Source organism: Cheilinus undulatus, linkage group 7 (genome assembly GCF_018320785.1).
Source record: "Cheilinus undulatus linkage group 7, ASM1832078v1, whole genome shotgun sequence".
NCBI lineage: Eukaryota > Metazoa > Chordata > Actinopteri > Labriformes > Labridae > Cheilinus > Cheilinus undulatus.
The window spans coordinates 11784768-11798892 of record NC_054871.1 but is presented as its reverse complement, the minus strand read 5'-3'; positions in this window follow the sequence as shown (position 1 = coordinate 11798892).

Below are 14125 nucleotides of genomic sequence, written 5' to 3'. Positions count from 1 at the left end.
ATTTATAGTTACCAATCAACCTTACCTAACAAACTTGTCTGTGGTCAGTGGCAGGAACCTGCAGGGAGGACATGCAAACCCCATTCACAAAGGCCCTGTCCAACAGGTATTTGAACCAGGAACCTTCTTCATGTAAGGCAACAGTGCTCAAGAAGTACTTTTTTTTTCCAGACAAATGCATTTGTCCATATAATGTCTGGACAAATGCATTTGGCCACACCTATTAAATATCGAATTCAAGCCTTTCAATCAGACCTGTAAAATCACCTAGCCATGCTGTCTCCATTTGCAAACGTGTGATACAAAATGAGTGGTTCTGAAGAGCTCAGTGACTTCAAACATGGTACTGTGATGGATACTACCTTTGCAATAAGATGGTTCATGAAATTTCATCCCTGCTGGATATTCCACAGTCGACCACATACGATATTAGCAGTGGAAGCATTTAGGAACAACGGCAACTCAGCCACGAAGGAAAAGACCACGTAAAATCACAGAGCGAGGTCAATGACTGCTAAGGTGTGTGTAAAAGTTGTCATCACTCTGCTGTTTCTACAGCTGAAGAGTTCTGAACTTTCTGGCATTAATGTAAGCATAAAAACTGTGCAGTGGGAGCTTCATGAATGGGTTTCCATGGCCGAGCAGTGGCATGCAAACCTCACATCACCGAGTCCGATGCAAAATGTGAGATGGAGTGTTGTAAAGCACTCCGACACTGGACTGTGGAACAGTGAAAACGTTCTTTGGAGTGACAAATCACACTTCTCTGTTTGGCAATCAGATTGGTGAGTCTGGGTTTGGCAGATGCAGGGTGAACATTACCTGCCTGACTGCGTTGTGCCATTTGTGAAGATTGCAGGAGGAGGGATAACGGTATGGGGCTTGTTTTCAGAGTTGGGGCCAGGCCTCTCATCTCCAGTGAAGGCCAATCTTAATACTTCAGCATACCAAGACATTTTGGACAATGCTACGCTTCCAACTTGGTGGCAACAGTTTGGAGAAGGTCTTTTTCTATTCCAACATGACTCTGCCCCAGTGCACAAAGCAAGGACTATAAAGACATGGTTGATGGGCTCAGTGTGGATGAACTTGACTAGCCCACACAGAGCCCTGACCTCAACCCTATCCAGCTCCTTTGGGGTGAACTGGAGCGGAGATTGCAAGCCCGGCCTTCTTGTCCAACATCAGTGCCTGACCTCATAAATGCTCTACAGAATGAATGGGCTCAAATTCCAACTGATATGCTCCTAAATCTTGGAGAGTGGAGGCTGCTACAGCTGCAAAAGATATTAAAGAACATATATTTGAATACAATGTCATTGCAGTCCCTGTTGGTGTACTGTAATACTTTTTTATTGTGTTTCTTACTCTGAAGATAATGCTGGTTTCCTGTGATGAGTTAACCCACCAAAATCTCAAGACAGCTGCTGCATTTACTCATTATGACAGGAAAACTAAGTAATCTAAGATGTATGGCTGCTTTTTGTCTGTACATGACAAATTCAATGTTTTAATTTTACAGTCAGGCTTTCTTTTGTCTGTTTTCAGTCTTCATGCTAAACTAAGCTACCAACTGTTAGCCAGGGCTTCATATTTTCCCAGCAGATGTGATGATGATTTAATTTGCATGTCAGTTTAGCACAAAGCAATAGTAATTCTGTCAAGAGAAAATAATGTTTTATTTAAGCCATAAAGATGGCATGCCCCTCAGCTCTGCGTCGATATTGCGTGAGGGCTCCTCATGCCACCCAGTGTAGTGAGAATTTTCACCAGTATTGATGTCTGAGCCTTGCAGTTAAACAGGATTTACAGCTTGTTGTTTATCCAGAATTAAAATCATTTATTAATTTGATAAATGGTTTAATTTAGGCAGACTAATCCTCTGATCAAGAGACGAATGTCGCACATCACTGAGCTGTTGAAAGGCTAGAGTAAATCCTCGGGGTCTTCCACATCTGCTCCTTCTGTCACCACTTTGCCTGCATTGAATTACCACCCATTTTATTTTAGCAGCTCTCTTAATTTTCTGTCTCAATAAAGTTATTTAATGCGACCACACAAAAGCCCTGCTGTTGTTTCTGTTTGCATTTAAAAATACATTTGAGCTGTTTTTAGTCTGTGGAAAGCACAGTCATTGGAAATAATTCCTCCAGTCGAGGTAAATAGGCCTTTGAATTCTCTCTAGTTGGTTTGGACTTAATTAGTCTTGATTTGGTGGGCAGGGCTCAATGGAGCTGCGTGCTGAGCTGGTTTTTATGAGACCAGTTTGGGGACACAGCTCTGAAGTGGTGGCTTTATCCAGAAAAGGCAGAGCAGTGAGTCAGGAGAGGCAGGTACTAAAACACAGCATGGTGTTTCCACAGCCTGAGGTCATTCATATTCACATGGAGCACAGAGAGGATGTCACTGAACACAGAATAAATCAGCAAACAGAACCTCCAACATTCAGGGCAAACTCTGTGTTTGCAGTCAGACTCTACATCTGTAATATTTCATTAATGTAGCTTTTTTAAAGGAGATTTAGAAATGTTGCACTCAAATATAAGGGATGGAGGATGAAATGCCCCTGTTCAAACAGGATAATAAGGTGTTACTTTAAAGAGGGCAGATATCTAGAGATTCAGTTCCAATAAGAATGTTATTTAATGGCAAATAACTCAGGTGAATACTTGGCAGCAAAACAAAGCAATCAAATCAAACACTATTTCAGTTTGATGAGGACTCAAATGTATTAAGAATAGTGAATTCATCAACAACACCTTTAATACTTTTAATGAAGTTTTATACAAAAGAGATTGATATTAAGGACCCTGTCCTTGACCCTGTTTTGCAGACTACTTTAACTGAAACTCATTTCCCAGAATAAAAAAAGGAAATGTAATTCTGGAGATATCTGAAATAGAACAAACAAAACATTTCCACTCAAAAAAGGCCCCCAGGTGTGGATGGGTTTATCAAATTGAATTGAAAACCACTTCAGTTCATTACATTTTCACACATGGAGACGGACAGCTGGAGGCTGTGTGTTTTTCCTATAGATAAATGTTGTACACAGCTCTTCAGTGAACAGGACTTTTTCCAGCTCAGATTTGTCTATGGTCAACAAGAATCAGCAGCTGACAGTGTTAACTCTGGACTTGATAAAGCACCATGGGCCAAGACCATCAAGACCAAACCCTGATAAACTGAAAACACTGAACTTCAAGCACTTTGATTTCCAAATGAAATTTACAATTTAGCTTAATCTAAAGACAGGACTTTGGACCACTGGACCTTAGGTGAAATACTGATGAAGACGTCTGTGGTTCAGGATTGGCTCACCATTAAGAACATGTTACTTGTATCCATTTCCTGGACCCTTTTCCCTTATGTTCTTGAACCTGCTTTGTTTGACAATCCTCTGAAGGCTGAGCTCATCCCTGTTGCTTGTGCTCCTTTTCTTACCACACTTTTCTCTTCCATCAACTCTCCATTAACATGCTTTGATACAGCCTCTGAGAACAGCCTGCCCTTTCAGCAGTGACCTTTGGCTTGCCCTCCTTATGAAGGGTGTCAGGGATTGTCTTCTGGCAGTTGACAGGTCAGCAGTCTTCCCCATGATTGTGGTTGTGTGTACTTAACCAGACTGAGAGAATGAAGGCTCAGGAAAATTTTATTCTAATATCTTGAGATAATGGATTTTAGATTTTTGTCAATTGTAAGAATCATTCAACCTGGCACGCCAGATGGATTTGTTTCCTTCACCCATCTGGGAAACCTCCTATAGACAGTGTTTGGGAAAGGGCAGAGCCTTTGAAAAAAACTCGGAGGGTGATTGGATGAACATTCTGTCTGTCACATCTTTAAGAGCAACAAAACATGTGATGTCGTAGCCGCTACAGAGGAGTAAACTCCATAGAGAACTGCGAATGCAAACCATGGTGATTGTAGGCATCAGTACACTACTGTTGTCATTTTTGAAAAGACAATAACCCAGTTCTGTTCTTTGTTCTTCTTTTAATGAAGAAATGTCGTCAAGTTCTGACAAAACTGATGTTTTAGGAGCATCCAAGCTAATCTTTTCCGCCATAACTGCACCAGCCTCTTGTCGTTGCTTGCTTACGTCTCGACTCCGCACACCGGAAAGTACTGCCCCTTGTTGCTGATTGGTCCTGTCACTTCTAACCAGGCCCAAACTGTTCAGATGGGAGCTTTGCAAGATGGATTCGCCAGTGAGAAACACAGAAATGGGCAAATCTATCTGCCTTGCAAGTTTAGGAATCCTTGAGATTAAAACAAAAAAGTCTTGGAATATTTCACTTTGCATAAAGTGAATGAGGAATTTATAAAAATTGAACTTTTTTGAGTATATAGTGTGTTTCAAGACTAATATCTGATTTTCTGTTACAAGATAAATGAGCCAAAACAAAGACAAATGACTAACTTCCACTGTTAAATGGTCTTAAAATGAAAATGTCCATTTAAGACTTTTTTTTTTTAGTTTTACACAGATTGATAGAGGAAGTTTTGGCTGCTTGAAATCATCCGACGTTCAGGATTAACAGCCCTCACACGACACTTCATCACAAACAGAGCAGCAGTGTTGTCGCCGTCATCACCTTGGCGACCGATCCCCTGTAGTTTGTTTGCAGGAAGTGATTCACTCATTCCCCGATGTCTGCTTTCTGTCGAGCTGACAGTCCAAACCAACAGAGGCTTCTTGTTGTCTGTTATTCTTTTACTATCAGCCTCCAGTTATCATGTGAGCTGGTTTTTTAGAGCACCTGTCACTCTCCTGAGACGTTCTGGTCTTTTACATTATTGAAGCTGCACTGTCAAAAGCAAATGTAGACCTCAACTATGAGCAATTTATTACTTTTAAAGGTAAAAACAGAGCACATGATGATCTCAGTACGATGAAACAATCAATCTGACCTTGGCTTTTATTTCCCTGCAGTATACCTTGAATTGCACCTGGTTGATATTATATATCATACTGCATTCATATAGAAGAAGTATGCCTCTTCTACTGTGATATGCTTTCAGTATGGCAAAACAACTATTTATTTACTGCTGAGAAGTGTGCAAGCTCCCTGTTGCTCTGAATAATCACTTCTGTTCTTTGAATAGTGATTTTAAGGAAAGTTGAAGAATGCAGGATGAATGCAGGAGGTGTTTTGAGCATCTTAATGAGCGTGCTCTCTCCATGTTCAACAGGGAATCAGCTACAGTGTAGGTAGAGGGAGGCTGAAATGGATAGAGCAATCATTTCTGGCCATTTTTCATTTTCAGGCTATATCCTTTATTGCAGATATAAACTGTATGTTTGATTTAAGACTTGTCTGGTAGCAAAGATAATTTGATTTCTCTTTAAATGAAAGAGCAAAAATACAATATCCTGAATGTCATCACATTATTCCTTATCTGCTCTGCTTGTTCATATATCTATCCATATATGTTGCTTGTGAATGGTTTTGTACTTATGTCTTTCTTTCTTCACATCTGTTTCTTTGCATGTTTACTTGAATTTCATGACAAGGAAAAGACCAGCGGGGACTTTTTTTAACCGCTCTGAGCCGGAGTCATAGTTGCCACTCATTAGCTTCATTTCCACGGCTCAGTCATTGTCAGCTCCAGAGATTAAAGGATGCAGAAGAAATCAGAAACTGTGTCACATAGGAAAGTGTACGGCTGTATAATGACTCAGGCCTCAGCAGCCTTTATCCTTTCACAATACTGGAAACTAGGCTGCAATTACACAACGTGGGGCTGACAATAGACAAGGAAAATGCATCATTACTGTCACTAAATGTTCCATAGGAATATCAACAAAATCCTGATCCTTATAAAATGTTACAATCAAAATTTTTATATCCTAACCAGGAAAATTTAGTTTTATGACATCAGTTATTGTGGTGGGGTCTGAATTTATCTGTAAAAGACATAAATGGAGCTTTTTATGCATTTTATGACCAGCTTTTCTGGAAGTGTAAAAGAAGGCTCTCTATGGGAAAGAAGGGATCAAGTCACATTTTTTTGTGTTTTTGGTTTTTTTTTTACTATTCCTCTGCTGTATATAAACTAGATTTTTAATATTTTTGAATTTTTTTTGCAGGACAGCTGAAGAGAGACAGATGAGGTTGACAGAGAGGGTTGACATGATTCAAAAAAGTGAGCTTGTCGTTGGACTGCAGCTTTTCTGCACTAGGCACATACTCTTCAATGCTAAACCTAAGCCATTTGATTTGTTTTTTTTTTAGGATGATAAAATGGTATACTGTAGATAATGATAAATACTGAGATAAATTAAATGATTACATTTCTCTTTGAAGTCTGTATGAAGCACAAACTTAGCTCAAACTTTTACATGACCCTTACATTACCTGTCAGGTAAGTGTTCAAATTGGTAGCACAATATTTTTTTTATTCAATACTGAATTTATTTTGGTCAAAATCAGTCCATCTATCCATTATCTATACTGCTTACCCCGTTCAGCGCCTTGCAGGACTGGAGCCAATCTCAGCATTTCTGTGCCTCTACTGTGGCTTAGTATCCTTACATGAATAGAGCTGTGAAACCACTGCTCAGAGGTTAGTAGTGCTTCTTTAACTGCCTTTCTCCCTCATGTTGTCATTACCATACTTTTAAAGGACATGGTGATATGCTTTGTAGCTGATTAATCTTATGGGGTTCTTACTCTTATAGGAGCTACTTCTTTCTCCTCACTGCTGTTATTTTTGCTTAAGCTAGTATTACAGTGATCATTGCTTTATCTATTAACATCATTCTTACTTCTATAACCATTACTAGAACATGCCTGTCAAGCTATCTGTCAATCAAATGAGACGTGCCATTCAGTGCACTATGAGGTTTTTCCTAAATATAATCTGAACAACTGTGGTACAAAAAAATTCATCCCCGCACAGTGAGAGGACATGAACACATTAAGTAATGAGACACGTTTTGTTTTTTGTTTTTTTTAAACAGGCTGTAGAGCAGTTTATTTCTAGTGGAAAAAACAACTTTTTAACATGCGTTCAGACGGGAGTTCCAATGTTCCTGCAGCCAGCCAAAAGTGGACACTCGATGTACTGCAATTTTATTTGCACTTCTGCATTGGCTTCATTTTTCAGGACTGGAGGTTGCCGCTTGCTTAATACTGCTAGTGCTGTGCTCATGATGATTAATGCTGGTCTTTATTATAACATGGTATAGTCTTTATTACAATAAAGACAGAACTTGCCACAGCAGCCCAGAACTTGGCTGACTTCCCGGGGTCTCTGAGGACAGTGTTGTCGTATACAACAAGAAGTGACACAGTTTAGAAAAATGTTAATAACCTTTGAACCGTAAGTCATAGGCACTTACTCTTTTTTCCTCTGAAAGCTGACCATTTTGTTACCCTCAATGTCTCTGTAGCCCTCAAGGATGCTGTTCTAGCGAGCCCGGAACTGCTGTGACTTTTGGGTTTTTTTAAAGATTAAATCCTCAGCGTTAGATCAGATAATAAGTGTATATTTGTCCATTTTTAATCCATTTTCGATCATTTACTTTGGCTTTAATCAGTGAGTAGCAAAATATTTGTTGAGGGCAATGTTAACATGCAATGCATTGTGGGAGGGGCTGTCCTCCAATGGCAAGATGTTATGTCTCTACTGATTAAAGGAATGGTACAAATGAATCTAACTGCAAAAAAACGCATGGACTTTTTTTGTATATATGTAGATATTTTGAAAACTTCGAACCCAAAATGTGTGAAAACCATCACAGTATAACACACATTATTTTTTCACTGTTTTGTCCCCAAGAGATGGGAGAACAATTCTGTGCAAAGAAAATGCTTAGTCACTATTGTTTACTGTGTGTTATCAATACAAATCTTTCAGTTTCAAATTCGGATTTGTTTTTTTCTTTTGTCTTTAGAGTCCTATAGCTTTTTCAAAATTCAAGTGAAATTACTGTAGTAGAAATATTCTTAGAGCCCAGGTTGTCCTGGAAAAAAAAGATGATAGAGCTTGACTGTGCACCACAAGGTTGATGTTTTACAAGCTTTTTAAGAAAAAAGTCCAGATGAGACATGATGGTGAAAAAATAGCTGTGAGCTCTAAGGGTTAATGTCACCTTTTAAATGTCACTTTTTTGCATTTAAAACTGCTCGTGTTTCATTTTGGTTGCTTGTACCGTCTTTAACTAAGGCTAGTTGACTTCCTGTTTGGAGAAAGATCTGCTTTTATTTTGAAAGAAAATAAGGAACATCAGCTGGATAGAAGATAACTGCATGAACTGAACCACAGGAAAATAACTTGTTATGGGTTGAAAAGGAAATAAAGGAATAGTGAAAAGGTAATCACAATCACACAATCAGATCACCTAATGGGGCAGACTTTAATGTGTTTTAGTATGCATCATGTCTACATAACCAACCCAATCCAGGCATCCCAGACCACCTCAGAAACGCAGTCTGAGCTATCAGATATCAAACCCTTTCCAGTAATCACAGAGGTGCATCCACACAAGCATTAAGAATGACAGCTATGTTACCAAATTCTGAAAACCCAATATAAAACCCTGTTAATGCATTGTTTAAACAGGGCGTCTGCGTGGGTAGAGAATAAGTCCACTCTTTGAGCACAACCCAGAAACTTGCTCAGACAATGCCAGACCAAACAACAGCTGCCAAATCATCACAGATTACAACCATGAACTCTATTTTAACTTCTTCAACAGTTGCCCACTCTCCCTCTGCATCATTGTGCACAGTGAGCCGAGCTACATCTTAATAGCAGTTGGATTAGATTGCCCTGTTTTTGCCTCATTATTTGCTAGTTGCTTGCATCAGTTCTGAGATGCCAATGAAGTACTGAGCTACACCTCAGTAACACTTTCAAAAGTCTCTTACTAAAGCTAGATAACTCATATAGCATATTTAAGTTTCATGTTTTACTAGTGAGTTGCTAGCGTCAATTTTTCAATATTATATCATTGGCTGCTGTTTAGCTCAAATTACAGCCTGTCTTAAGAATTGGATAGGCCCAAGATGCTGGGCTGATAAGGCAACCTGAATGACCTATGGGGATGGACTTCTGACACAGAAAGTCAGATGGATAGTTTAATACAGACTGTGTTTCTTCTCTCTAACATCTAGCAGCTTTTAGTTAGATTACAACTAATAATCTCTTGTATTGTTGAAACTTTGATCCTTTCAATCATTAAAATAACAAAAATTGTGCTGTTTAAAACAAGGGGTATCAAAAAGTATAAAGGTAATGAAAGTTTTGACAACCTTGCTGCTATTTAATGTGACAGCTGACGGTGGAGGAAACTGTAGTCAAATACCAAATCTGCATTTAAGCCTTGATTTTCAAGTATAATGTTTTTTAATGATGTTTCACATGTCAGGAGAAATCCTGTCTGTTATGTAAATGAGCTTTAACCTCATATCTCCAATGTTTTAAGAGAAATAAAGGCAAAATTGCAGCTTTATATAATATGATCTCATTGTTCTGCCTATGTTCAACAATAGTGAAAGCAGCATACGCCAACATTAGCTCAGCTGCTGACAGCATGTGCCCCCTTTGGAGATGATTCAGTCGAACATTGTCTCCTTTGGGCCGAGGTTTTAAACGCCCAAAGACTCCGCTCTGCCTCTTCCATCAATGCTCGGCTTGTTTGAGAGGAATAATCACTCCAGTAGCCAGCTGGCCTCTGGGGAGAGACTGAGCACTCCAACAGCCTGGGAGGGAATGGATTGTGAATTTCCCCTTATGCCTGCTCATCACTTATTCTTATGTAATTACAGATGTGGATGTGCTGGGTGTGTCTGAGGAGTTGTATCACTGTCGCTGTTGTATTGTGTGTCTTCATGCTGATTTATACAAGAGGGTCCCACACCCTTCAGCTAATGGATGGAGTTTTCATCGTTTTGTTTCAGTGACATTTAACATCAAGTATGCATGTACAGTACAACAAAACAGATAAAGATTTTTAGCGGGTTTTTGCTGCACATTTTAAAGAAACAAGACTTAAACTCACATTAGGTAAATTCTGTCACAAGGGGCTAACAATGACAAAAGTGGCATCAAGGGAAGTGAAATTGGACTAGAGTCAAGACAATTGGAAGGGGAAGCTTGGGTCGATAAGATCCACTGCTAATAGCAAAGAATAATCGTTTCTATCCCGAGTAGGAAACACAAAACATGAATGAGATACAACAACAAAACAGCAGTTGTTTTCACTGTCTTAGACTGGATAAACACTAGACACTTTAAGCCTAGTTTCAGGCCAGATTTATCCCCCCACCGTTCAAGGCTCGGGCACATTTCCATCAAACCTATTGCAACAGGTGTACAAAATCAAACACCTAGTCATGCAGTCTCCATTTGCAAACATTTGTGATACAGAATGAGTCGTCTGTAGAGCTTAGTTACTTCAGGTGTGGTGTTGTGATGGATACCACCTTTGCAATAAGATGCTTTGGGAAATTCCAGCCTTGCTGGATATTCCCCAGTCAACTGTAAGTGATATTATTGGAGCGTGGAAGTGTTTAGGAACAAGAGCAACTCAGCCACAACGTGGAAGACCTTGTAAAATCACAGAGCGAGGTCAATGACTGCTAAGGTGCATGGTGCATAAAAACTACACCGGGAGCTTCATGAATGGGTTTCCATGGCAGAGCAACTGCATGCAAGCCTAACATCACCAAGTCTAATGCAAAATGTTGGATGGAGTAGTGTTAAGCACACCGACACTAGACTGTGGAGCAGTGGAAACATGTTCTGTAGAGTGATGAATCACACTTCTCTGTTTGGCAATCAGATTTATGGGTCTGGGTTTGGCAGATGCCAAGAGAACATTACCTGTCTGACTGCATTGTGCCATTTGTTTTAAGTTTGGTGGAAGAGGGATAATGGTATGAGGCTGATTTTCAGGGTTTGGGCGCTGCTCCTTATCTCCAGTGAAGGGCAACCTTAATGCTTCAGCATCAAGATATTTTGGACAATGCCATGCACCCAACTTAGAGGCAACAGTTTGGGGAAGGTCCATTTCTATTCCAACGTGACTGTGGCTCAGTGCACAAAGCAAGGACTATAATGACATGGTTTGATGAGTTCAGTGTGGGAGAACTTGACTGGCCCACACAGAGCCCTGACCTCAACCCCATCGAGCACCTTTGAGATGAACTGTAACAGAGATAGTGATCCAGGCCTTCTTGTCCAACATCAGTGCCTGACCTCATAAATGCTCTACAGAATGAATGGGCACAAATTCCCACAGAATTTAGCTGGAAGTCATCCAACAAAGTTGTGCAAAGCAGCTCATATTATTTAGTCCTGCTGAGCCCCCCACTCGTTACTTCGCAGGCCCACTTTGGGAATCTTTGCTGGCTTACTTTATGTACTACTCTTTACCATAAAAACTGATGCTTCTATGGCAAATATACACATGCATCTGTCATGGTAGACATGATGCATCCACACTTCTGGGGTGCCGGTAGCCTAGTGATTATGTCTTATGTTCCATGTACGGAAGTTGTTGTCCTCAATGGTGGCCACTCAGCTTCAAATCTGACCTCTGGCTCCTTTCTCACATATCCTTCCCCAGTCTCCCCCACTTTCTATTTACAATTAATGCATAAAAGCCTGATATATAAAGGAATTAAGGGTTTCTCCGGCTTTGAAAACTGTTGGGAACTTTCAGGTGAAATAAGTACTCAGCTAAAAGCATAACTAACATAGGTTCGGTGTAATTTCTGATTAGTTTAGATATTTCAGTGCGAAATTTAAACATATTGTTGGTTTAAATGTGCAGATTTATCATGCAAGAGTGTCTGAGATGCACTTCCCTGCCTTGTCCAGCAGATGGCGCCTTTTAAAACAAGAGTTTGCTCTGCATTTGTACTTGGTGGCCAGCCTCTAACCCTCCTTCCTTCTTGCCCACTGGTTCCTCGGAACAGTAACTATTAACCTGAGCTTGTAGACATGGGGGTTGTAAAAAAAGCTGACATCAGTGCTCAGCAGCTTCCAGCATGTTGTAATGGCCACTCTTGGTGCTGTTAGCTTCTGGTTGAACAGCATGACGTAGTGCTTGATGAAGCTTTAATGCTGATGTCTTTGTCATATAAACACATTTCGGGTTCAGGGAATGAGGTAGTCTGTGGCTCGTTTAATTGATGGAGTGAGAGTGTGATAGTTTTTACAGGTTTGTGCAGTGTTGGCTGAGACAACACAATTAATTTCCCTCAAGTATGATGAGATCTTCTGGTTCTGTCATATAGTTTAAGGCTTAATGATTGTGGCTGCTGCCACTGTGCTGTCTGCGTTTTATAAAGAATGCCACAGATGACTTAAAGAGCATCTCACATAACATTTACGTGCCATTACATAACTCAGTTAGCTGCATTGTGTTAAGACAAATGGCACAGCACTTTTAAACTCTAGAGTACCTAAACATATGTGACAGAGAGGCAAAGAGCAAAAACAGTGCTCCCTGAAAGTGTTTGGACTGTAAATCCGGCTGCATGGGGAGGCCACACATCTTTGTGATTAGGTAAACCTCAGCAGCCTTTCATGTGAGCAATCTGTAAAACCTCAGTGGGCACATCCTGTGTGGTATGCAGCTTAATCAAAGACGATGTGTCCTGCCCAACTTCTTATTAAACACTCGATTAAGACTTCTTTCCAGCTGCTGTGCAGGAATGTTGTGCATGTAGCTTCAGATAGTTGGGTCTTTATAGTTGTTTGTGAGGAGATAAATTGCCTTTTTGTGGATACAAGTGAGCACTCGGGAGTGTTTGTGTATATTTGGAAAAATCTTCCTCGCTAAAGTGAACATGTTGCTCTGAAATATTTTCCAACATCTGCCGCCCATCAGGATGTCTGCTTTCTGAGCCACTGCTGCATTCCTGAGCCGCTCCCTCTACCTGGATCAAAAAAAGAAACCTTCGCCTGTCGTTGCCACTCAGCTCTGCTCTCCTTACCCTAGTTCAGACTAGGGCTGGGCTGCATGGACCAAAAATCAGAGCTTGGTATTTTTCAGCTGAATAGCAGCACATGATATAAATATCAATATTTTTTTCTGTAAAGAAGCAACAGATAGCTGCAGCAATACCAGAATTATTCACGCTTCAGTATGATTTTAGAACAAACCAGTTTAATAACTTTGCAGTAAAAATGGAAGCCATAGACATCCCAAATACCATGTGTTGCAAAAGGACTAAAGCCTGCATCATTTTAATGAACAGTGGTATCAGAAAGTATAGAAACTTCATGTTTGTCAGTCATATTTGTAACCAAAATACAGGGAGTACTTTCTGAATTGCACAAAAACTTCACCAACGGGTGTGTGCTGCATGAAGGCTCTCCAAATATTCCTTTCTCTTAAATACCAAGTGCTAAAAATTCCATCACTGTAATAACTGGTGGTATCCAGTGGTGGATTGAGATGGCCGAGTGGTTTTCAAACTTTATTTGTCCGCGCTGCAACTAGGATCAAGCCAAAAACTCAAGGAACTCCACATTACAGCCATGCAAAATAGCCTCTTTCACACGTTACAGTACCTTTAATTGGTGTATAGTTGTATTAATAAGGTATGATTGTGCTAATGGCCATGATACACCCAAAATTTGCCCCAAGGTGCACCATTTGAGAGCCACTTCCTGAGGCTGTTCTTTTTGTGGAGCCCACCTTACTCATCCTGCTTCACCAGGGAAATGCAACTTAATGCATAACATCACTCAGGCTGGACATATTGCATGGCAGCACACACCTAGTGTGCATTTGAATACAATACATGTTTATGATAGCAGCCTTTGCTATGAACTGCCAAGCCGCAGCAGGGAAAAAACCATTTAAAGTGCACCTGCAAGCTGATTGCAGCTTTCAACTTTCATATTTTTTTCTTGAATGTTGTCTTGCTAGGAGAGTGGCTGTGTCATATGAAAACAAAACTGACAATAGAAACATGGGCACACTGGAGGCCAGCTGCTTTGCAGGCTAACTGTGGCCCATTATAACAAAGCATTCAAGTGCTAATTCAAATAATATCTATTTCATATCTGGGAATCAAAACTGATATCTAAATGTTGTTCAGGTCTAAAATTTCAGTTCATAAACACTTGAAAGTATAATGAGCAAAGGAACAAACAT